General features: G+C 38.0%; 1 protein-coding gene across 9 annotated transcripts in view; it reads right to left on the minus strand.

Moving 5' to 3' along the window:
• Positions 1-22,407, minus strand: part of LOC127449108 (forkhead box protein P1-B) — a 258,227-nt gene extending 235,820 nt beyond the window's left edge. For 6 of the 9 annotated variants that reach the window (XM_051712285.1, XM_051712284.1, XM_051712279.1 and 3 more), the window contains exons 1-2: positions 22,139-22,400; positions 9,159-9,239 (exon numbers count right to left, since the gene is read on the minus strand). The gene's annotated coding sequence lies outside the window, so the exon portion shown is untranslated. Of the gene's footprint in view, positions 1-9,158; positions 9,240-22,138 lie in introns of all 9 variants that reach the window. The other 3 variants (XR_007898662.1, XM_051712289.1, XM_051712292.1) reach the window with 3 other exon arrangements.
• Positions 22,408-27,254: the final 4,847 nt, after the last annotated feature.

The raw sequence follows: 27,254 nt of genomic DNA on the forward strand, positions 1-27,254 counted from the left end.
CCCCAAATGCTGTCGATTGAGCTTAACTTGTATTGAACCCGGAACATTCCTTTAAATAGCTTTTTTTCTCTCTCTAGTACTTTAGAAACCCCTTAATGTATTGGGACTTTAAAGGGGTCATGACATGCCATTTTTTATTATCTTAATATGTTTCTTGAGGTTCACTTATGATCTTAGTTAAGTTTTTTTGCAAAAAATAAAATAAAAAATTAGTATATTTATAAAACATGATAATTTTCTACCCTCATTTTGACCCTTTGTCAGAAACGCTTGGTTTTGGTGCTGCTTCTCCTTTAAAACTTGACATTAAACACCCACTGTTGTGATTCGTTCTCTGCTCTTGACTGACCTGCTCTGTCCTTGCCATATCACTGCTTACCACTACTGGGCAGGACTACAGTAGTAATAAGGTGAAGTAGGTTTAAATGTGTTATTGTGGAGGTGGTCAGATGCAAAGATCAGGGAAAACTTAATTCTTCATGTCATGACTCTTTAAAGAACACAGAAACCAAAACAGTATGTTTATCTAAAGAATCTACTGTATGTTTGAAGAATCTACGTAACACCAAGTAATTTTGTAATCTCATTTATGCCTTATTATAGTCAACTAAACCATAAACAGTGAAAAGTTGTTTGACCATTTAAGAACCTTTATTAGTGGTGCTAAGGCAAGCATCACTCTTACTATTGCTCATATTTTGGGTTAGGTATTTGAACAAACCTCTAACTCATCCTGCACCATTTGTGCTACCGACATGAACAAAACCTTGAATTATGCGGCTTGTTGAGAAAGGTATACTATTAATTTTGTAAGCAATCAGACTTACAATTTTTGACTGGTGGGCCATAAAACAGTTGAAAACAAAATCCAATAGACTTATCTAGGGACCAGAATATCATAGAGACTTGGGGATGGGCTCTTTTGACCTAGGCCGGTAAGCAAGCACCTAGCAATCAAGATTTTAAAGTGTTATGCTCACAGTAAATACTCTGTACTGTCACTGTTCTCTATTGTACTGTATTATTGTGGTATATGTGCATTTTCTGCCATTGCACTACACAATAATGAACACAATTACCGCCACCATGATTGCGTGGCAATAAAGAAGTGCGAGTCTTGAATATTTCCAACAGAAACCCCATCTTCAACACAACACCCCAATGACCTATCCAAGACGGGACAATTTAAGGGAGTGGTCTGCCAACTGCAGCCTCCCTTTTGACCCAGCAGCATGGAAAGAGCCGGAGGAGTTCGCAATGATTTAAAGCTCTTCTCTTAGACGTGCTGACAAGGTTAGCGGGTCAACACAGACATTAACAGGTCAGTGTGTGGCCCACTTGGGAACAATTACTCCTGGCCGTGGCTAAGTGGACACTTGATTGAACACGACAGAGCTGGGAATGCGCCATCCCTATAGATAACAATTCTAAGGACCATTTAGGATAAAAAGCCCTTGTGCTACGCGCATTTATGGCCCAAATTCATCTTTCTTTGCACTTTAAAAAAAATAAAAAATGCTGGCAGTGTGAGGGGTTATTCTCTGGGCAAGAGGAAGAGAAACATTAGAGGTAGCTTGCATCCTCCAATGCTTTCAGAGAATCACACAAAATCAAATACAAGGTGATGGGGGTTGCATATGGAGATTGCTGTCAGAGATGGATTATCTCAGTTTAGAAGATTGTTTCCTTAACATGCTGAGCCTGTTAATATGTGTTTTGATTGTTTTGTTTGGGTTTATAGTCGATTACAAGCTGCGATATAATTGAATACAAAATGAGAATCTGCAGCATTTACATTTTGTTGATTGAGGTTATATGCGCTTCCAATTATTGCTGTTATTTGCAAGGTGATAAAACAATCATTTTTACTGCCTGTAAAAAGCCCTGCTTATGATGAAACACTTGGCTTGACTTTTACACACTGGCATCTTATAGTAAAGGGGAGCGATTGCAAAATCAAATGCAAACTGACAGGCTCAAACCTCCCTCCACTTTGCAGTGTTTAGAAAAGATTTTTCATTCTAGAAATCTTCAGGGCCAACATGATTAAAGGTGAAATATGTAACAATTTTCACGTAATATTCGCCTTTTTTTGGCCAATATGTGAACGGCTTGTAACGCAAATGAGCCCATCCCGGACTTCCTAGGCTGCCTGTTAAAGCCTGTAGACTGATTTTCATGCAAAGGTTTTGCCGGGAAAATCCAAAGGATGTGACGTTTATGCACGCTCCCGAGAGCCTTGCCTTAATAGCTTCTCTTCCGCTATTCAACAGCGACAACAAACTGCAACACTAGGTAACGTTATCTTAGAGATGGAATCCAGCAAATGTCTGGCTCCCAGCACAACATCGACTCCTACACAAACTAAAAAAAAAAAAAACATTTATCTACTGAATCCCATCTGGCTAAGCAGGAACGTGATCGTGGTCGAGCGAAAACTAGAGTGAACATCGGCAGGGCATTTGATTCCTGGAGGGAACTTCGTTCGTTTTTGGGGATCAAAACCGACCCTGAATTGGCATTCTTCTTACTGGACAGGTAAGCTTACATAACTGCAAAGCATGTGAAATATAGTGCCATAAGGATTGATCTGTGTAATTTTAGCTAACTTGATCTTACCTGCTAACGCTGACAAATTGCAAGCTACCTTGCTTCGTAACTTTCAAATAAATTCAACGATCTTCTCTTTATACTAAAAATCAAGTATACATGATAAATTTAAGCAAATACGCTGGTTTCTTGATCGTAGTACAGCATATGACATACAAAACATACAATAGTGCAACAAAACAGTGCAGTGCAACAGTAAACTGTCTGGTATAGTTCGGTAGTATGTAGCTGTATGTGTGTATCAGTATGCTATGTTAGCTGATAAGTAGTTTTAATTTAGTCTCAAAGTTTGTAGTAAAACAATCATAACTGTGTAATTTTAATTATGCTACCTCATCTGTCAGCATGATGCTGGTGGATCACGTTCAGTCTCTTTGTACTTTACGTCGTTTTGGCTAATGCTCACTCACTCGTGTCCCAATGGAGTGTGTGCAAGAGCGCGAGCATGAGCAACAGGTAGCTGGCTGCAGTTCACTTAATGGCCAGAGGTGTAATTAATAACTAGGGTTTCTGAATCTTATTACTGCACCTTTAAACTACAAGTTCTCTACATCAACACAACATGAAAGCTTGGCGAGCATCTCATCCAACGAAAATATGTCTACCTACATGCTTTCCTTTCAGATAAAGTAGACTTGGTAGTTAAGTAACTAGTAACAAATTTTTGTTTTTATCTAAAGCAAATGTGGCAGTGTTAAAGGGTTAGTTCACCCAAAAATAAAAATTCTCTCATCATTTACTCACCCTCATGATATCCCAGGTGTTTATGACTTTCTTTCTTCAGCAGAACATATTTGAAGAAAAATAGAAAAACGTCCTTAAAATGCAAGTGGATGGTGATCAGACCTTTGAAGGTCAACTACTCCTTTAAACTCCATTACGAAGCTATGGTGTTATTTGGGGTGGCCAATGCATTTGTATTTGGTTCCTTAGGTGTTCTGAGTGTTTTTTTTAGCACTTTGCTATGTAGTTGCTAGGATGTTCTGGGTGGTTGCAAGGTGGTTAACCACCCCCAAGTCTATATTATAGTCTATTATTTTCTGATCCCTAAATATGTCTTGGGTCCATACCCTTGGAGAATTGGTAATATATGTACCATTTTTAAAGAAAACATGAGTGAGCAGGCAAAACACATTTCTTTTATTTCTTATGGGATTCATATTCAACTGTAGGTTATAACAGAATGGCACAATCATAAAACAAAACATGGCAACAAAGAAAAAAAATGAAATGACCCCTGTTCAAAATTCTGCATACCCTTAGTTCTTAATACTGTGTATTGCCCCCTTTAGCATCAATGACAGCGTGCAGTCTATTGTAATAGTTGTCTATGAGGCCCCAAATTCTTGCAGGTGGTATAGCTGCCCATTCGTCTTGGCAAAATGCCTCCAGGTCATGCAAAGTCTTTGGTCGTCTTGCACGAACCGCACGTTTGAGATCTTCCCAGAGTGGCTCGATGATATTAAGGTCAGGAGACTGTGATGGCCACTCCAGAACCTTCACTTTTTTCTGCTGTAACCACTGGAGGGTCAACTTGGCCTTGTGCTTATGGTCATTGTCATGCTGGAAAGTCCAAGAGCGTCCCATGTGCAGCTTTTGTGCAGAAGAATGCAAATTGTCTGCCAGTATTTTCTGATAACATGCTGCATTCCTCTTGCCATCAATTTTCACAAGATTCCCGTGCCTTTAGAGCTCACACACCCCCAAAACTTCAGTGAACCACCACCATGCTTCACAGTGGGGATGGTATTCTTTTCACTATAGTCCTTGTTGACCCCTCTCCAAACATAGCATTTATGGTTGTGACCATAAAGCTCTAAGTTGGTCTTGTCACTCCAAATTACAGTGTGCCAGAAGCTGTGAGGCATGACAAGGTTTTGTTGGGCATATTGTAACTGGGCTTTTTTGTGGCATTGGCACAGTAAAGGCTTCTTTCTGGCAACTCGACCATGCAGCTCATTTGTTCAAGTATCGTCATATTACGCTCCTTGAAACAATCACACCGTCTTTTTCCAGAGCAGCCTGTATTTCTCCTGAGGTTACCTGTGGGTTTTTCTTTGTATCCCGAACAATTCTTCTGGCAGTTGTGGCTGAAATGTTTCTTGGTCTACCTGACCTTGGCTTGGTATCAAGAGATCCCTGAATTTTCCACTTCTTAATAAGTGATTGAACAGTACTGACTGGCATTTTCAAGGCTTTGGATATCTTTTTATATCCTTTTCCATCTTTATAAAGTTCTATTACCTTGTTACGCTGGTCTTTTGACAGTTCTTTTCTGCTCCCCATGGCTCAGTATCTAGCCTGCTCAGTGCAACCACGTGAGAGCTAACAAACTCATTGACTATTTATACACAGACACTAATTGCAATTTAAAAAGCCACAGGTGTGGGAAATTAACCTTTAATTGCAATTTAAATCTGTGTGTGTCACCTTGTGTGTCTGTAACAAGGCCAAATTTTCAAGGTTAGGTAAACTTTTGATCAGGGCCATTTGGGTGATTTCTGTTATCATTATGATTTAAAAAGGAGCCAAACAACTATGTGATAATAAATGGCTTCATATGATCACTATCCTTAAATAAAAGATTGTGACCTAAATTTTGCTTGATTGTCTCTTCACCTCTCTACCCATGTGGTCGTGGTTAGCCATGCATCTACAGGACCATCCAAATGGAACCAGAGTCATTTTGTATGTTACTTGAACGTTACAAAAACGTAACAGGTTGCCAGCGGGGGAGCAATGCTGTTGATATACAGCTTCTTATAGGGCAATCGTATGTTATGTTTAATAAACCATGTGAAATGAAAACACGATTCTTTTGGTTGTTGTAAGCTGAGCTTGTGTTATGGAGGTTTCAGGGCTGTGGATTGTTGGATTGTTTACTTAAGTCTTGGCTGCAGAAAATCATCTCCACATTGTCCTGCCCCTGCTGTCGGCCTGGGCAGCATTGATCGCAGCTGTGGTGTGTTAAGGAGATGTAGAGGACACAGTTGCACTGCAGCCCAGCTGCATATCATAAAGTCTGGTGTAAAAGTGTGGCTGCACTAGCAAAGCGGGCGGAGGAGAAAAGAGAAGATTGAGTGGGGGTGGGGGGATTGGGAGATAACAATTAGAAAAAGATAGACACAGAGTAAAAGGGAGAGCAGAATGAGAGAACGAGAAAAAGACAGAAGAATAAATAGATACAGAAAAAGCAGTGGTTCTCAACTGGTGGGTCCTGACCCAAAAATGGGTTCTGATATGGTCACGGACATTAGGGAAAAAAAATGCTAAATGCAAATAATGAAATGCAACTAACCATAAAATCATGCATAGTTAGTAGGGCTAGGTAAAAAATATAGATTTTCGGATTAATCATGTTCTTTATTTGAACGCTCACAATATCGATTCTTAACCCTTTCGCACGTACAATCAAACCGGTGTGATTACACTAGTCTGCGCTCAGACGCATACGATCAAACTGCATTGATGATGAGATCTGCATTCATGCAGTTGTTTACCAGCAGAGAGAGACTGAGTGGTTGTCATAATGAATCAGTTCACAATATCATTTATTTATTTACAAACATTCAAATAATCAGGGAATAAAAGTATAAAGCCATTAACGTTGGAGCTGGCTGTTTTGATGCAGTACTACGGAGAAGTTTTCTGATGTCAAACAAAGAATATCTAAACTAGTTAGTACACTTGAGCCTTCTTCCATTCTGTCTGTCACTCATTCTCACAACATCAAGGGCAGGGAAAGTGAAAGTGCTAGTTTTTTAGAACCTTTTATGCTTCTACGCTATGACAAACTCAGAATCCCTTGCTGCACTGCAATGTAAACAATATGTTGCATACGCGGCAATCACGTTCGTGTTCGCGATCTCATCTTATCTATCATAATCAATCATCTATCTACAATATCTTAATAAATCAGTAACCATTATAAACATCTAAAAACCGCATTATCTGTTTGATAATATATAACCTGACCTCCAGTGCATCAGCTGTTAAGTGTACGGTGACATTTTTTTAAATTACAGCACATATTAAAGAACTCACGCTGGGGGATCCGTCAGTACAGGAGAAAGTGATGTGTGAATGGGTTAAAATCATATGCACAACCCTCTGCAGAGAGAGTAAATCACTCACATATGCAACTACATTTTGCACTATTGTGACTAATGTCCGTGATTAGTCACTGGCTGGAAAGTTTTCACATTTGACCCACCAGTGATTGTGTAGTATATTGGTGAAGAAGTTCAGCATCAAGATTCTTTTGCTGCGTGTTGAGAGTAAAAGTTTGGTTTGACTCCAAAGACGAGACAACACGGATGCGGTAAAGATGCCTTGTGACTTCATTCTCATTAATGTGCTGAACACCCTAACATATTCTTAAAGAGACAGTACAGTTTTGGCACTTATTCTAAATTTCAATGTAAATACTTGTAAATGTAAAAGCTATCATCCTCGAAAACTATGCAAAAACCATGAAAAACTATGACTCAGATTAAATTAAATATGGGCTCACTTGCAGCAAGTACAGTATAAACATGGTTTGTGCTGACCGCTGGCTGCAGAGCAAATAAAATCATAGAAATTCAAGAGACATTTTAAGAGTCATTAAAATAATTTCTGTATTGTTTGGCTAGTAAAGTTGAGTGTAATATAAATACATTTAAATGGTTGCTTTAAATAAATAGCTCACTTAAATTAAAATTCTGTCATCATTTATTTACCCCCATGTTGTACAAAACCTGTATGGCTTTCTTCCTTTCATGGAACACATAAACAGGTGTTATGCAGAATGTTGGCCTCAGTCATTCACTTTCAGCGCTTGGAAAAAAAAGAGCAGTGTCACAATTCTTCAAAACTTCTCCTGTTGTGTTACAAAGATGAAAGAAAGTCATACGGGTCTGTAACAACATGAAGACGTGTCAACGCTATAAATAATAAATCTGAGTTATTACTTAATGTCCAAAAAAAACCTGAATGCTGAAGCAAAACCAGTGGAGAACCACTGATGTAGAGAGCTTGAGGGAGTGAGGAAAAGAGACAAAAAAATGGCCATGGCATTGTCTTCCACACCTCCTAGTATAGCATCTTGTTCAAAAAGACAATAAAGGGAGAAAACTTATCATAGTACCCTCTGGACTATCCCATTACCACTATAGCCCCACTACAGACATTTCCTTTTACCACAAGCTTGCACGAAGCCGAGTCACTTGGAAGTGATGTGCTCGCTAAAGGAAGCGAGCTTAGGAAGTGAGCAGCATCTCTCTTTACCTCTCTCCTCTCTGCCCTCATTAACTGGGCTCCTTTCCAATTCATTTAGGAACCCCAGAGAGCTCGCCTTCCCTTGAATTTACCGAAATGACACAACATTAGGAGATTTGCATATGCAAAACGAGTCAAGCAACAGGCATTCACCGCTCAATTGACCTATTGCTTGTTGTGGCAAGCCGAGTTATTCCCGTGGAACAATTCTGTAACCAAGTGGGCGTCATGCGAGTACCATCTGGGTAACACTTATTTAAGGCTGGCAGAAGTCCCGTGGCAGCCCGCCTGATGAGGAGGAAAGGGGGAATAAATTGCATCATTTATTTGACATCCATTTGCTGTCGTTCCCGTTTAAAACCCATGACTAAATAATTTGGTTATTCGACTGCCAGTTACCACTGTCATCCAAATTGTGCGGTGCACGTGACAAACAGCACGACTGTCAAACACCCTGATAAAAGATGGGCCCTTGATGCTAAACCATGTGAAAGCACATCTTGGTAAGCATATTAAGTACCGGCAATCTATTTTTACTAAAGACTTCTTCTAGAATGAGCCATACAACTCCATTACACATAAACAGTTGACGAATGTGGCAATTGTGACAACAAGCACATGGTTCAGAATCTGCATGGCAAACCAGTCATTAATAATGTTATGGGTTTGGAACACCATCTAAACTTAAGGATGCAAATGATAAGAGGCACAGAATACAGAACGAAGAGCATGGAAAAGTAATTTACAAGTGTAATAACTTCAGATGTTGTCTCCTTGAATCCTGGCCTGTTCTTTAGATGCTTTTGAATTCACTCGAACAAATTCAGATTTTAATGTTTATATATTTAGTTTTATCCTATTTCGCTTTCTCCACAGCTGTGCTGAATGTTTTGTGCGTCTTTAAAGAAATAGCTCACCCAAAAATGAACATTTTGCAATTACTGGTTCACCACCATGTCATTCCAAACCATACGTGTTTCTGTCTTCAATGGAACACAAAAGGAGTTGTTTTGCAGAATGCCTAAGCTGCTCTTTTCACACAATAAAAGTGAATGGGAACTGTGGCAGTCAAGGTCAAAAAAGGACTAAATAAGCACCATAAATGTAGTTCATATGGGTTTGCGACAACATGAGTGGAAGTATGTTATAAAAGAATTTTGATTTTTCAGTGAACTATCCATTTAATGCAAAATTGTATTGGCCTAGATAAATAGAAAGAAGGCAACATTTCAGAAACATTGTGATGTTTCTTAAATGCAAAAGAGCTGGTGTGATAAGACACTTCTTACCTAGCTCAGGAGGGATGTTCAGCTGCAATGACAGTTGATCGCAGACTGTATGCTTATATCCCTTTAGTCTCTTTGAGAAATCTGAAACCACAAACACAAACCAACAGCATTTAATTTGGTCACAGGATTTATAAATGCTTGATTTTTATGACTTTTTTTTTTTTAATCAATCGACAAATAAAGCAAAAGCTTCCCCTAACTAAATTTAGGTCTCGCTGCCTTTATTTTTATTTTTTTTATTAATGCAGTAATTTTTCATTGACTAAAGATTAATTTTCACAGAGAAGATTCGCTCTAACCACTACACTACATCATAGAAAAACAGTGTGCATTTTACCAACAAACTACAAGTGATAAAACCTCCTGAAAGCATCCTCTCAATCAGTGAAAACAATTGTATATCAAGTACACAGGAATGCACTAAAAATTCCAATCTTACTGCTCTATAACATTCAATCAAAAGATTGATTCACTCATTTTCCAGCTTTGAAGTTCTCCCAACATTGTCCAATTGATCAGTCAACACTTTAGAAGATTGTACATTATGTTCATCCATAACATCAAAATGCTTTTAGAGAAATATCCAGTAATCCCCAAGTACATTTCTCAGCCCTCTTTCTCAACACTCGGAGAGTTTAGCTCCACTTTACATTTCGAAACGAGAGAAAGAAAAAAAAACGACAACAACAAATGGTGCTAGGCAGACGGTGAAACCCCTACTTAGTTTACATGACTAGAAATTAAATGCAAAAAAAAAAAAGAAAAATGAAATAGAAGTAAATTAAAATCACACAAACATATTAGTGGTAAAGGGGTAACAATTTACAATAAGTAAGCTACATGAACTAACAATAAACAATACTTTTATAGTACTAATTTCAACATACTAATTTGAGAAGTTGTTATACCTTAACATTAGTTAATGCGTTAGAAGCTTTTCATAACTTAATACTAACCAAAATTACTAATTGCTCTAAAAAATACTGTTCATTGTTCATGATACCTAATACATTTACACTAGTATTAGCAAATAGACCTGTAAAGTGAAAGAAATTAATTTAAAAGATCCGACAAAGAAATTTAAAGAATTAAGCAAAATAAATTTAAACTGAGTTTTTTTTTTCTGCACAATACAACCAGAACTTGAATAATGGTTTTTTTTTTTTTTTTTTTTTAGAGTTTTATTTTTAAGAGATTGGATATCACCACCTGCTTGACTAAGTACGTGCAAAGGCACTACTTTTCATTTTTACTGAAACTTTCTGGACCTGAAATTATGTCATCATGGCATTTGTGTAAACATTTTAATTTGCTTGGGTAAACTGCCGCACAAGAGAGCGAAACCACCTGTATGGCAACCCTTATAACAGTGAGCGTGGATACAAGTCTGAAAAACAAAAACAGAGGTTTTACAGCCTCAAACACCCGTCAGCTCAGATTGAGCCACGCTGAAGAGCTGTGATGAGCATCTTTCAAACAGTTTCTTGAAGTGAGGGGACAATGACTCAGACTGATTCACTTTCATTCGGTTTCTCAAAGCACCAAGGGGAAAAAAGGCAGCAGTGTATGCTTTTATGTGAACGAGGCAGGTTTGCTCCCGAGCCGAGTGTTTAAGATAATTAGTGTGCTTTCATAATGATCCGTCTGCTAAGGTTTTACTCATTTAAAATAAGCAACAACATATCAATTAAGACCACCCTTATTTCTGCCAAGTTCAAACCAGCGAATAATTTGTTTTAACGTGCCGCATTTCAGTCTAAACACACAGATGTAAACAGAACATCAAAGAAAAGTTCCATCAGTTTTTTTTTCCTCCTTTAAATTCATTTGAACATTCAATTGGGAAAAAAAAAAGAGAAACCTACTCAGGAAAAAACTAATTAACATGCATGCTATGATAAGGTAATTAGTACTCGAACCAGTTTCCTGATTAAACATGCTTTAATATGTCTTTGTAATCTTTCATCAAAATTTAATAACTCCTCAAAAACAACTTTCCTTTTTGGCTGACGTCACCAATCCCTCTTATTTTCAACCACTCCCCTCCAACCACCTGTCATTTAGCCCACTATCAAGACCACACCCACTGTTGCATTCAGGTATGGAACACCCACTTTAAACAATCGACTAAAGCAGTGTTTCCCAACCTTTTTTCTGCCACAGCACACTTTTTACGACTAAAAAAATTCTACAGCACACCACTATCCCACATAGGCTAACCATCGTCAATATTTTTCCTTTTCAAGAACTTGTCCATGTTTTATGTCCGTCTTAGTAGTGTGTTTACTTGTAATGTTTGAAATTTGGCTATGCAAAAAAAAAAAACAAGTCACATAGGTAGGCTGTATGAGGTCACAGGTGGCAAGAGCACTAAATGGGTAATGAAAAAACAACAAATTTGCTTCTTTTCTAATTTGTAGATTTGTTCTTGCAATGTCACAACAAATTACAGGGATGCAAACTCATGAGGGGCGAAAAAGGTAAGACTATCACTGGTCCACGAACATTTTAAAGAATAAGCTAAAAGCACCAATTCCAGCTATTTTAGTGATTCAAGTTTATTCAAGTTTACAATTGAGCACAATTAGCTGCAAAATAAAGAGTATTTTGGTGGGCTTGCTTCTGTTTCACAAATTTGTTCAATTTTAGTAACTGATTAGTTCAGTGACCCCTTCTGGAAATGTCACTAGGTGGCGACAAATGAGTGTCTTATGTGCTATGAGTGAGTCAGTGAATCATTTTGAGTCAATGACCGAAATCTACCAAAAGACTTTATAGTGTTTAAGCATTAAAAGAACAAAGCAGATCTATAGTCTTCCTTCAGTCTGAGCATTATTTTCCATCCAAAAGACAAAAATAATAGTCTAATAAAAGTGAGTTTCAATAACGTCCTTACCTTCTCCTTTATTAAAACTTGCATGGCTACAAATCTACTGACTTCAGTATAAGAATTATAAACACAAAGCAGATCTACGGTATCATTTTTATTTAAACTGCTGCGCATGGCTTTTATCAGAAAAGACCACAATAATAGACAAATAATAATAATTTTGAGTTTCAATAATGTTCTTTCGTCATTGTAAAGCACATATCACGAGTTGAGTCGAGGGCACATATCACGAGTTGAGTCGAGGCATCAACGCTCCGTTCAATGCCAGCATCAAGTGCCGCATTGCCCTCCACAAGACAAGAGTTGCAGAAAGCGTCACAGAGGGGCGGGAGGTGTGCACAATAAACATTGAAAACGTGTATTTGGAAGAGAGAAAAAAGCTTGCAGTTGCTTTAATAGCAGAAAGTAATAAAAGGACTCGTTTATGTTTAGGTCTAAGCGTTTTCATGGTGAATTTAAATTAGTTCAATAACTGGGGTCTCTGATATTCGTAAACGATAAGGTAATATTTAATTAAAAGAAATCATGAGACATTCAATGTCTCTTCACAAATTTGGACAGTTTTTACATATTTATTTTTGCTTATTACTCTCAAACACATTATTGAAGCAAAAATGTGTGTGTGAAAAACACTTGTGTAAAGTGTAAACTTCATAGATTTCATTGTATTCCGCAGCGCCGACGCGAGTCATGTGAAAGACCCTTAACACGTATAAATATCAGTCACTTTTGCACATTAATCATTGCTCATCACAACCACAAAAGTGACCGATTATGGTTTCAAAACGGCAAATTTCTCCAAAAGGTGAGGAGTTTGGATCCCTGAATTTTTTTATTTATTTTTTTTTTTTTTCATGCATTTATTTATTTTGTGGAATTTGATAATTTTCCATGGCACACCTGACAATCTTTCATGGCACACTAGTGGGAAACACTGGACTAAAGCATGGACATTTTTTTTCACATTGAACATTCTGTTTCTACATTTTTGCAAACTGACATTCACATGCCATGTTAGACTTTTCGTCGCAGTTTCCTGGTGAAATTAACACCAGAGGCGCTACAACAACTGTGCGTTTTATTCACTTTCACACAAATCACAAATACAATGGCTGATTATGTCTTCATAAACACTTATTTTTCAAACACACAAGCTAACACATGAGACAAAATTGTCAGAAGCTAAACTAAATGACGTGGTTGCTTCAAAGAATTTGCTTTTTATTTTGCATTTTGTTTTTGGACAATATTGGTTAGGTTTAGGTGTTTGTTTAGGGTAAGGATGTCCGTTTTGTTTAGCTCTCATTTGCTTTTATAACACTTTTGGTTAAGTTGAAGCTCTGTAGGTCCTTGTATTGCAAGTAAACTGGTGCCATCAGGCTGACAGGCTGGCTATTTGATGGACCAAAAGGCATATTTAGGCAGCATAAAAGTAATCCACACAACTAAGTCGATCAATTAATGTCTTCTGAAGAAAATACATAGGTTGGTGTAAGAAACAAATAGATAATTAAAATGTGGCAGAGCGGAGGGCAGGGCTGGGTCATGATTCCGCACACCCGGCCCATAATTAGGCTGATGAAGCCCAAGAGGGATAAGGCCAACTGGAGATGGCAGTGCGACAGAGAGAGTGTGTTACAGACAGCTGTCCGACACTTTCTTTTGGTTTAAGTTTCTCATTAAACTATTATTTATATTATCAAGCCGGTTCTCGACTCCTCCTTTCCACTGAAGTGTTACAATGGTGCCGCAACCCGGGGAGGAGGAGGGATGCGCCGTGGTAGAGTCCTCGCCACTACCATCCACCCCAACGGAGCAGCCGCGGCCATCTGCCGGGGGACGGAGGAGCCCGGCCGCCTGAGAGCGGAGGAACAGCCACCGACCGCGAGGGGAGGAGGGGCTCCTAACCGACCGCCTGAAGCGGTCAGGGCCGCTGCCAGGGGCGGAGGAGACCCCTACCAGCCGCTGAAATGCGGCGGGGTCTGAGACCGCCGACCGCGAGTGGGGAGGGGCTCCTGGCCGACCACCAGGAGCAGGAGAATCAATGCCAGGGATGGGGGAGACCCCTTCCGTCCACCGAAAATGTGGCGGGGTATTCCGTCCGCCAGGGGCCGGAGGACTGCCTCAGGTCCACTCGGGGAGGCACGGCTGTTGTCGACTAGAGGGTGGAGGAGTGGCCGAGGACCAAGCTACGCCGTATCGGAGAACCGGGAAGTAAATTATGTATTTATTTTTCGATCTCTCTCCCGCTGCCGCGTTGGCCTTTCCCTCCCTTTTAAATATTATTGTGTGTTTTTTTTTTTTTTTTTTTGGTACGATCCGTTACAGGGAGTAGGTACCGCATGTTGTGTTATTATTGTTTCCCTCCCCTTGTCCCCTCCCTGATCCAGGTAGACGGGGATGACCTGCCAGCAGACGGGTGGAATGTACGCCATGGGGAAGGTGGGGGGGGGATATACGCCATGCCATGCCTGAGAGAATGAGGGAGGAATGTGGCAGGGCGGAGGGCGGGGCCGGGTCGTGATTCTGCACACCCGGCCCCTAATTAAGCTGATGAAGCCCGAGAGGGATAAGGCCGACCGGAGAACAGCGGTGCGACAGAGAGAGTGAGTTACGGACAGCTGTCCGACACCTGTGTGTGTGTCTTTTGGTTTAAGTTTCTCATTAAACTATTATTTATATTATCAAGCCGGTTCTCGCCTCCTCCTTTCCATTGAAGTGTTACATAAAACTTTATTAACTTATTAACTTTATTAACCAGCAGTCGACGCACCAATGTTACACACGCTATGGCGCGTTCAGGCCAGAAGTCGGAAGCACGCGCTTTGTATACAACAGAGGAACGAACGTCACGCAAGAGTTAGTTCATTTCAAACAGCATTCCAGCACTGGCCGGAATCAACGATTTAAAGTTTACTTACATCATCAGGATTCATACGACTTTTCTAAAGTTGGCTAACACGAATTATATTGTGCGACTGCACTCGTTTGAATTCCTACGACTTTCAATACAGCCAATGACGTCACTGGACATCATTTCCATCTAATACATGACAATTACTTGCTTCTGTCACACACAACAGCTTCCTATTATGTTTACACACTCTACTGATTGGTTAAGTTTAGATAAGGGGTTTGAAAAAGGGCATAACATTAATAAGTATGTCCTTAACGCCTTGTGCGCCGAACTCATGCTTACTTCCACCTTAGACATCCGGGAATTTGCACGTGATGAAGATGAAGAGTTTATGCGAACAACATCGTGCAACACCATACGAAACAGCCAACTCGTAAATTATGTACGAATTTTCATGAGATCGGGTTGGACCTACAGAGCTTCAATATTTTTCTAAAAATCTTAAGTTGTGTTCTGCTGAAGAAAGACAGTCATACACATCTGGGATAGCCTCAGGGTAAGTGAATAATGAGAGAATTTTCATTTTTGGGTGAACTATTCCATTAAAACCTCCATCTAATATTTACCTTACAAACTCTGATTACAACACCATTTCAATCGCTTTTGGCGCCCCTTGCTGCGCCCCTGCAGCGCAGCATGTAATAAGGCATGCAATTTCATTTTGCTAAAATATATCCATGTTCACAAAATGTTCATGATCAGGCTGTACATTAAAGAGATTGCAAATACCATTTTATGTTGACTTAAATTGAAAAAAGGTGGAAAACTGATTAAAATTGTGTAAGCCATTTTGGTTGTTTCCCTTTAAACTGAATTCAATCCTAAAGCAAATTTTTAAAATGTTTGCATGTATGACATAAAGGTCTATAAATGCAGTGATTTGAATTTACTGGAAAGCTCAGCCTCCTTTTGCTTCAGGATTCTCAGTAAAAATCCAAAATCCAGGCATATGGCTGCTGCTCTTCAGGGCAAGATCAGTGAGAAACTGATCCCAGCTCAGCTGTCAACTTCACAGCTGGCATAAAGGGATTTATGAGTATCACACCATTTCAACATTTCGTCCACTTTCTAATCCAATCCATCTGTCTTTACAATCCAATAGAAGCACATCCAGGGTGACTACAGCTACAGATCAACCGTATTTATTTATTAACTGTAACATGAATCCGTGACCTTTCCTTACTGTATAGAAAGTATGTTAATTACTCAATCTAGTTTTCCAACTTGAATACATGTACACTAACAGGCAAAAATTTGGACACACTTGACTTAATCTGTTTCTCGTGATCTTAAAAGGTTTTTGATGTAAAAAGGTTTATGCTTAAGTTTGAAATAAGTACATTTTGTAGAAAAATATTAATTATTCATACATGTGAACTCCTTCAATTTGTTACAATAGCATCCCAGGATACATTATGAAGTTGCTGCTTAATCTAAGTTATTTTCGATTCGTTTACGATTTATTTGGCCATTACAATATTTCCATACTTTTTTTTTATTTTATTTTTTTTATCGTTTTGATGACTTTACTATTGATTATACTGATAACTATGCTATTTTAAAATGAAAAAGTAATAAAGAATAAGAAGTGTGTTCAAACTTTTGACTGGCACTGTATAATACATATAACACACACACACATACAGTTGAAGTCATAAGTTTACATACGCGTAGGCTAGAGTCATTAAAACTCATTTTTTAACCAATCCACAGATTTAATATTAGCAAACTATAGTTTTGGCAAGTTGTTTAGGACATCTACTTTGTGCATGACATGAGTAATATTTCCAACAATTGTTTATAGACAGACTGTTTCACTTTTAATTGACTATATCACAATTCCAGTGGGTCAAAAGTTTACATACACTAAGTTAACTGTGCCTTTAAGCAGCTTGGAAAATTCCAGAAAATTATGATGAGCCTTTAGACAATTAGCTTCTGATATGAGGTGTACTGAATTGGAGGTGTACCTGTGGATGTAATTTAATGCCTACCTTCAAACTCAGTGCCTCTTTGCTTGACACCATGGGAAGATCAAAAGAAAGAGCAATTTTCAAATGCCTGAAGGTACCACGTTCATCTGTACAAACAATAGTACGCAAGTATAAACACCATGGGACCACGCAGCCATCATACCACTCAGGATGGAGACGCATTCTGTCTCCTAGCGAAAAGTGCAAATCAATCCCAGAACAACAGCAAAGGACCTTGTGAAGATGCTGGAGGAAACAGGTAGACAAGTATCTATATCCACAGTAAAACGAGTCCTATATTGACATAATCTAAAAAGCTGCTCAGCAAGGAAGGTGCCACTGCTCCAAAACTGCCATTAAAAAGCCACACTACAGTTTGCAAGTGCACATGGGGACAAAGATCTTACTTTTTGGAGAAATGTCTTCTGGTCTGATGAAACAAAAATGTAACTGTTTGGCCATAATGACCATTGTTATGTTTGGAGGAAAAAGGGTGAGGCTCGCAAGCCGAAGAACACCATCCCAACCGTGAAGCATGGGGGTGGCAGCACCATGTTGTGGGGGTGCTTTGCTGCAGGAAGGACTGATGCACTTCACAAAATAGATGGTATCATGAGGAAGGAAAATTATGTGGATATTTTGAAGCAACATCTTAAGACATCAGCCAGGAAGTTAAAGCTCGGTCACAAATGGGTCTTCCAAATGGACATGACCCCAAGCATACCTCCAAAAGTTGTGGCAAAAAGGCTTAAGGACAACTAAGTCAAGGTATTGGAGTGGCCATCACAAAGCCCTGACCTCAATCCGATAGGAAATTTTAGGCAGAACAGAAAAAGTGTGTGCGAGCAAGGAGACCAACAAACCTGACTCAGTAACACCAGTTCTGTGGGCCAAAATTCCAGCAACTTGTGAGAAGCTTGTGGAAGGCTACCAAAAATGTTTGACCAAAGTTAAACAATTCAAAGACAATGCTACCAAATACTAACAAAGTGTATGCAAACTTCCCACTGGGAATGCGATGAAAGAAATAAAAGCTGAAAGAAACCATTCTCTCTACTATTATTCTGATATTTCACATTCTTAAAATAAAGTAGTGATCATAACTGACCTAATTTATTATTTTATTTTTATTGCCGTATCAGCATCACTGGCTATTTTCATGGCAAGATCAAGGTAGTTTTAAAAGGTAATAAACACAATATAGTATATAAAACAGTAATATACACAATGAACATTATATAAGACCTTTCATTTCAATATTTTATAAAAAATTAAGACATTTTTGAAAACATCCACTAAAAAACTTTAAAAGTAGGACACTCCAGTAAAATGTGTTTTATGGACAGAAATCACATGTTGGTGGCACTTCACCTTTCAATAAAAACATAAAAGTCTAGAATGACCAATATGGCATCTTGTGTAAACAGTCTGGTCATATCTACACTCAAAATGAAGAATTTTGAAAAATCTTTCATTTATAATTGGTTGACTTCATCCAACTTATTATGGATGCAACTGTTCCTCCTAACTGACCTAAGACAGGGCATGTTTTCTATGATTAAATGTCAGGAATTGTGAAATGAGTTTTAATGTATTTGGCTAAGGTGTATGTAAACTTCTGACTTCAACTGTACATATATACATATACTGAGTGTATGCATGCATGTATGTATGTGTGTGTGTGTGTGTGTGTGTGTGTGTGTGTGTGTATATATATATATATATATATATATATATAAAGAGAGTAAATACTGTATATGTGTGTGTGAGAGTATTATATGTATTATACAGTGTACAAGTGTTTTATTATTTTGCTTTTAGGCAGTTGAGATATATATATATATATATATATATATATAACCAGCCCATCTAGCACCAACAATCATGCCATAGTCCAAATCACTCAGATCACATTTTCTCTCCATTCTGATGGTTGATGTGAACATTAATTGATTTTATGCACTGCACTGCTGCCACATGATTGGCTGATTAGATAATCACATGGTTGATTGTTGATGCCAGACAGGCTGGTTTGAGTATTTCTGTAACTGCTGATCTCCTGGGATTTTCACACACAACAGTCTCTAGAATTTACTCAGCATGGTGCCAAAAACAAAAAAAACATCCAGTGAGCGGCAATTCTAGTGGACGGAAATGCCTTGTTGATGTGAGGTCAACAGAGAATGGCCAGACTGGTTCAAACTGACAATGTCTACAGTAACTCAGATAACCGCACTGTACAATTGTGGTGAGAGGAATAGCATCTCAGAATGCTATTCTGAGATGTGGGTTGGCGCTCTTTTGGTGGCACGAGGGGGATCTACACAATATTAGGCAGGTGGATTTAATTTTGTGGCTGATTGGTGTATATACATGTATGTCTCTGTGTGTGTGTGTGTGTGTGTGTGTATATATATACACACACACTATTTAAATTGAGCAGGTAAGATATTAAAGAAAGAAAGTGACGACTGCCAGTCCACCCATATAATTCACCCATAAACTGCATAAAACAAAATAATAAATTACTTGTATTCCTAAGTGTGACTTTGAGGTGACAACAGGCAGCTATAATTAACACTAAACAACGTACTGCACGTCAACGGCATCCAGAGTTGCCAAAGAAACCATGCAAGCCATGCAGCATCTGGCCAACCCAGCATGAAAGCCACTCTGTAAACGGGGACACAGCAGGACTTGGGACTCAGCAACCTCTTTCCCACCTTACTGTCCAGATATTACAACTTCACACATTATACAGAGTACTGGGTTTAACCTCTAAGGTCCTCAGATTAGTTTCCTTAAATGCACTTTTCTCGACTACAGTAACATGTCTGTAACCTTTCCATGCCGTAAACCTTGCACTGAGTCATTGGGCTCCGTTTGCACAATTGCGAGTAAATCTGAAAATATAAGAATGCAAAATGTGCATGCTTTTCCTGTAATACAATGATGAAGTAGCATGTTGCACATAGATGTTGGTACACTACAAGTGTACACATGTCATTTTTCTATCTCTCACTCTGAAAAAAATATTGTTGGTGTAACCGAGTGTACATAAGCTAGGTTGATTCAGTACAAGGCCTACAAATTAATATTTTTTTAAATGAATAAAACCAGTAATTTTAGAACATTTTTAGGTTCCTTGACAAAACATTTTTGGAGTGTAACTATTTCAGGCCAGTAACAGAAATATGATTTCACCAGATTTAAAAAAATACAACATGGAGGCTTGGATTTTTCTACAACAGGTAATTGTGAGTACAGTATTCTGCCGCGGTGCCTGAAAAAATGGGTGAAATAACTCAGGCCCACCTGCCGTTTAGCACCGGGGCTTAAAAGTTGCCAAGAAAAGTTCAGCCAGTGCTTTTAATCCTGGGTCAGTCTGCGTTTGCAGAGGTCCATTTCTGCATAAGTGAGCACGCAAACTCCAGTGTCTGTTCAAACAGTGTCTCTCTCTCTCCCTCTCTTTGTCTCTCTCTCAAGCAGCTCATGACAACGGGCCAGCAGCAGCACTGTTTGATCTCCAGTGTTTTTCTTAATCTGGGTTGTCAAGCTTTGCTTGTTGGAGGCTGTTTACTTTACTTCTCCTACTACAAAAAAAAAAAAAAAAAAAAAAAAAAAAAAAGCATTTCTTTTTTTTGTCTTTTCCCCCTCAGACAATGACTAATCCAAAGAACTGAGCTCTACCAGCCCTCGGTGTTAAAGCAGCTGTTGCTTCCTTTATTATTATTATTATTATTTTTAAAATTATGTCAAAAACAAAAATCAGAAAGAATCAATGTGGGGGAAAAATATAAAATATGGTAAAGATAAATCATAAATCTAATATATAAATATATATATAAATTGTAAATTCTGTTCCACCATGTAATACTACAAATTACATTCCACATTAAAAAGAAATGATTTATTTGATCAGTATGTAGCCACGGCTTCTGATGCTAAGAGCAAATGTAAAAAAAAATTTAAAAAAAAGCTACAATTCTTATTCCATTATCTATCTATCTATATCTATATACAATACTTGAATTACTTTAATTCATAGTTTTATTTTGTAAATAAATATTCAGAACCAACTCAAAAAATGAACAAGATTGGGAGCAATTCTAGTATTGTGTGAAGACAGTTTCAGGCCAATGATAAATAAATCACAACTGAAATTTTAGAGGAAAAACAAATGCTACTTTTTGTTTCATAGTGAAGAGTAAAGGCAACAGCATGGAGTTTAAAATGTTTGCTTCCTCTTTACATTTACAAAACTTTTACCAAACTTTGAGGTAAAATTGCTTGTGTGTAACTACTGTCTAGGTTATTTCACTGACTTGACACATGAAGCGACAGACCCTTATAACTCTGACACTTACAATATATTACAACACAATCATGTCGAAGACCAATTTCACTCGCCGGCAGTGACTCAAAACCTAGTGAGCTGCATGCACAGATAACATTTTTGGAAACGTGTGTTTGACCACATTATAATGCCCCAAAATGCTGTCTAGCTAAGCAGCTCGCTAGGTTTTGAGACACAAACTACTTTTGCTGAAGTAACACTTAATTCTGAAGGCTTTTGCTCTGAACTTTGCTCGCAACTTTTCTCCAAACCGACTGACAGAGTCGACCAAAGGTTTTAGTTGCATGCAAAAGCGTTACGATATTCTATATAGCTAGTGATATTCTAAAGTAAGCAGCATTTATTCTAATTTAATTCCACACACCGAGTCCGAGATGTACAGTGTATAGCAGTATAAGTTTCTCTTCTAATACTGTTGTTTGTGGTTGAGGGAACACGTGGGGAAAAGCCCGTTATCTATCCAACACCGTGCTCCGAGAGAAATCTCTGCTCACTAACTTTTAACATCGACAGCGAACGCCTCGCGACTTCCAATACAAAACGCACTGTCACGCGTGTGAAGCGACACAATGTTGTTTCATCAATCAAAAATGAACAACTCAACAACTTGCTAGCTACAGGGCTAACTTCTGCAACAGTAGGTAAAGATGAGAGTCTTTCAAATAAAACAAATCACCCATCGCTCTTTACAGTATGGAGCAGGCAGCGGGTATTATGCGTCATCAATATCGTTGTTTGTTCATTTGTTTATTACGCCTTTTAAAAATAACAAGGCAAAAATTAGACAACAAAGACAAACTCTATGTCCATGTGCCCTAAAATACTGGAAGAGAGTGAACTTACCGGGATATGGCTAGAGACCGATAGACGCGGTGGTGTGTAATTTGCGTGCGATAATAATTCAACTCTTCTCGCGATCTTGTGTATCACGAGCGCGTGCGATAAACAGCACTGTAAATAACTAACAATATTACTCCGCCAGCGGGACTAACTTCAACTGCAAACACTGTTCTCTGCGCCGTATGGAGGCAACGTCGCCGTTTCTCGCCACCTTTCTCCACCGATTAAGTGAGCGAGCTGCTTCTGATGTTATTACACATTATTGCGCCTTGCACGCGCGCACACACACACACACACATACACATAATAAAAGAGAGAATCGCGGATTTGGATGTTGTTATTTTTTGATGTTATAAGTCAGTGACGTCACATCCACCTGCTAGGTAAACAACATTCATTGCAGACCTCGCGCTGCAAAACAAAAGTGTGTGAGAGAAAAAGTCATAAAATACGCCTGTGAGATTAGAGAGGGAGATATGCAGATAGACTGGAACGTATATCAGTTGCCTAAAAATCGACTTATTTTTTGTTTATTTCACAAACCTTAATTTTACAATTTACCATTTTGACAGTTCAGTACAGTAACTTACTGGCTGTTGTTCAGTGGGAACCCTATTAAAGTCTTTTTTTTTATGTTTAATATTTTTATATATTAATTTATTTATAGCTTTAACATTTACACAAGTTGTCAAACATCAGTTTCCTACACCAAATGAACTAATATTGCAATTAATATAAAGTAATCCCAAAAGGCCATTCTCAATGAGATTTGTATGCAATGACGAAACAGGCTTACCTGGAAGTGTAAAGTGGGCCTGTAACATTTATAATTTGCTAGTCTCTAATTTAAAGAGAAGAGCATAACCATTGGTCGGTTCAATGGGCCGGTTAACATTAAAAGTGAGTAACATTAATCTAAGATCTTGGAAGAAATGGAGACGTCCGACTGTCCTTGATCAAGGACTGAAAAGTACAATTCAAGTAATTGTGAACGATGGTAGGCTATATTTATCATGGTTGCATCTCTATGGGCCCAAGACCGTTTCTTAATGCACTTCATGTGTTCCATGGATGTAGAGCGCCACCCTCTGGAAATTGTGTCTTCTACAACTAATATGTGGAGCTGTCGTCATAAACAAATGTAAATAGGATTGCATTGATTTATATAGACAAAATTGATTTTAAAAGTAGTGGTAATAATAGTTCATTCTATTTCAGTTAAGTGTAGTAGAAATAGAATTTAAAGGTTTAAGATCAAAATATGATTAGTATTGTTTAGAAAATATATTAGAATTTGTCAATGGCCTGAAAAAAACCCTTTTCCTCTTCATCTGGTACAGCACTTCTATGACATTTACAGCTATTAATGTAATTTTTACTCTCCCCCTCTTTTATTGTTTTGTTTATTTAAAAAAAAAGATTAATAGTACGATTTATTGATTTTATTCAGATCAGTGGGGTGTGTTATGTGATGCTACTGACACCCTTTTAGAAAATTAATCTTTTAAAAGAATTTGTCACAGGTGTTACAGTCACTGGTGTTACAACCCTTGCTTAATTCATTAAACAAAATTAAATGAAATAAACAACAACAATCAAGTTGTCCTTAATGAGCAAAAATGATGTCAAGATGTTAAAAAAAAAAAGAAAAAAAAAAAAGTTTATCCACAGCTTTTAAGGGTAAAAACTGAACTGACCTGAACTGATAATTAAAAAAAAAAAACCCATTTAAGTTGGAATGTTGACTTTTTCTGAAAATTACCCACAAAATAACTTCAATGGGGCCAATTTTTGAAGGGTTTAAAGACAGAATGCGATGCTTATCATTTTATATAAGCACTTAAATTAATTCTTCTGTTAAAACTTCTGCATTATATGAGATATAAAGTTGTTTAAATCGTCGTTTGTATGGTTATTTTTGGGTATGAGGCATTACGTTGTCATGGCATTGAAGTTGTAAAACTGGCTATAACTTTACTCAGAAAAGGTCAGTAAGTGATTTTATCACACTAAAATCATGTTAACACACATATTGTTTACATCTTGTGGCTATAGGCCTACTTTTGAAACAGTGTATTTTAACGTTTACGGATTGGCCCCATTCACTTCCATTGTAAGTGACTCACTGGAATCCAGAATTGTTTTATTTATTTTTTTAAGAAAAGGAGGGACAAGTCAAAAGTATTTATTTATTTATTTGTGGTATTTAAACATTATGCCACAAATGCTGTCAGTTGAGCTTAACTTGAACTGAACCCGAAAAATTCCTTTATATGGACTTGCTTGTGATTGAGCTAAATGTGCACATCAGATCATAGATGTCTTAGATTTCCCAATATTCCATATTACCCTAATTCCCCCTTTCCTTCTCAGAGATATCATATATTCCTGTCATGCTTGTTAGAATTACATTTGTTGTCACTCTCATATCAAGAACGCTCTACAAATCCGTATACTGCTATAAAACACTGTACATTTGCAGAGCACAAGAAAAGGCATTATAATGCTTTGTCCATGGACATATTGCTAACAGTGTGACATCTAATGTCAAGGGGCTTCGCTGGCCTATTTTCTTATCCAGAAAAACTGCGCTGCCCGAAGGCATAAAACTGATACATCAATCATAGACACACACTTTATGGAGATATATTCCATTTGGACTTATTCTTCTACCTCATGTCCAAAAAAGGAGACGGACATATCCTGGAGTATACAAACACTTCATATATGTATACAGTATATATATATATATTACAGTACATCAATTCAATGTATGTGTATAGCTCTTTTCACAATACAGCTTGTTTCAAAGCAGCTTTACAAGGAAAACTGCTTTACAAATATCATCATTTTGTAGGTAATTTATTGCTGTGGTATAAGTTATTTAATTGTGAATAGCTTTAAAAAATTACAGTCCGTAATTAATTTCAAGCCATTGCAGGGTTCCCATTGCCGTGGAAAGCATGGACATTTCAGGAAATGTTAAAATTGTAATTTGCTTGCCTTGAAAAGTCATGGAAATGAACATGATCCTAAAAAGTAATGGACATTTCTGTAGTGACTGTTTTTAGTTATGCTCCGCTCTAAAATATTTTATCGGATAGGAATTGTTCTTTGTGAGTGCAACAGCCCTCTACATAGCGAGTAAATCACTCGCATATGCGACCAAATTTCACGTTATGCGACGAAAATATGAATTTTATAAGCCACTGGGTGTAAAAATTTTGGATTTACTCGCCAGAGCTTGAGTTGTGTAGTGGCGAAGAAGAATTTGAGTGCCGCAATCCTTTTACTGAACAAGAAGGAGGCAATTATAGCCTTGTCTTTTACAGCGCGTTATCTCCTGAGCGTCTCGTGAGCGCCCTGAAGGAAACTGACCTTGTTTGGCTGCAGTGGGTCCAGATCTGTCGTCATCACGCTCGCGCTGTCTCCATCACTTTAGTTGAGCCTTTGAATGTCACTGACGCTGACATTGCATTTAGAGACGTCAACTCTGATTTTGGTTCAACTGTTCCACGGACTGTTCATTCTCATCATTCTCCATTGTAAAGCAAGCCTACAGACCAGTTATGTGCCTGCTGGACTTCTGTTAGAAGGTACAATAAATATTTGAGAACGTGTACAATAAATATTTGTTCAAGCAAGTCATACACATTATAGCCTACAAGCAGTGCTCTAATGGGGGGGGGGGGGGGCTGGGGGGATCCGGGACCCCCCATAAGTCATTAGGGTCCCCAAGATTATTTTTGTAAAAATAATAATGACAAATCTGATTAAATTCATGCAGTGGATATGGTCAATTTCGTGAATGAATTATTTACAATAATTTATATTAAGTTTGTTTATAGGCTAGTTGTCATGTCTCTTTAAAATGTAAACGCCCCGCCCCACATCTAAAGACTGCTAAGCGCATGACATTGTTGACATGACTGCTTGCTTGGCACCGCTCTGGTGAAGCTAACTTTAGCTAAAAAATGGAGAATAATAAACCTCCACTCGCAGTCGGGAAGAGAAAGCTTCTTACTGACTTTTTTGTGGGGTAATTTTCTCTCTCTATATATCTTTCTACTATATCTATCCACTCCATGTTGGGGCTTTTGTATTCCTTGCATAAATTGGAAACATTTAGGCTTACTCATTTTTCATTATTAATAGGCCTGGTTTTAGAGATCGCGATGAAGATGAGTGACAGCTTTTTAGTGATTATAAAGGGAGCGCTCGTTGTGCGCTTTCTATGCTATATATAATCCATTCAGAATTTGTTAAGAGGAGGACCAACGGCCACGTAAACGCTGCAGAGTTTCAGGAATTACATCCGCATATAAATGCGGGATTCACTCTTGAAATAGCAATGATTGACATATTGATAACCATAGCATTGTTTGTTTCTGAAAAAAAAGCAGCCTTTTTGACTGAAATGATTGAATAGTCTGCTGACTGACTCACTCATAACAGCCCTTGCCGCCACCTACTGACGTAACAATGTAACTGCACTGAAATCGTTGAAAAATCCCCACCACCACTCACACAGACTGACATCTTGTCTTGTCACAATTTACATTTTTAGTATCTAATAAACTAGTTTCATGCATTTAAACAAGTCTTTTGGAACAAACTTTATTATCATCACAAAGTGTCACATCAATCATCCAGTTGTTTTTAGGATAGTGAATACTACATTGGTAAATAATGCTAGAATTATTCTGTTGGATGTACACTAATGTTCAAAAGTTAAAAAGTCTCTTCTGCTCACCAAGCCTGCATTGATTTGATCCAAAATACAGTAAAAACAGTAATATTGTGAAATCTTCAAGTGCGGTATATTTGCCATAGTTGCCCTTTTGGGTCTGCTGCTTTGTCACCCTCTAAATCCAGTATTACTTGGAGTAAGCCATTTAAAAGAAGAATAGTAGCTTATCTCTCTTTGTTATATAACATTGGACTGAAAATGTATATATTTTAATACTCTTTATCAACACAAAAGCCTGTTCTTTTATGTAAGCCTGTTTTTAATAAACAGTATATAGTTATGTATATTATGATAAAATAAATATATTGTATATTTTGTATAAATTGTATATTGCGAGACTGGTGGGGGTCCCCCATAAGACTTGATTCA

The sequence above is a fragment of the Myxocyprinus asiaticus genome, chromosome 12 (genome assembly GCF_019703515.2).
Source record: "Myxocyprinus asiaticus isolate MX2 ecotype Aquarium Trade chromosome 12, UBuf_Myxa_2, whole genome shotgun sequence".
Taxonomy (NCBI): Eukaryota; Metazoa; Chordata; class Actinopteri; order Cypriniformes; family Catostomidae; genus Myxocyprinus; species Myxocyprinus asiaticus.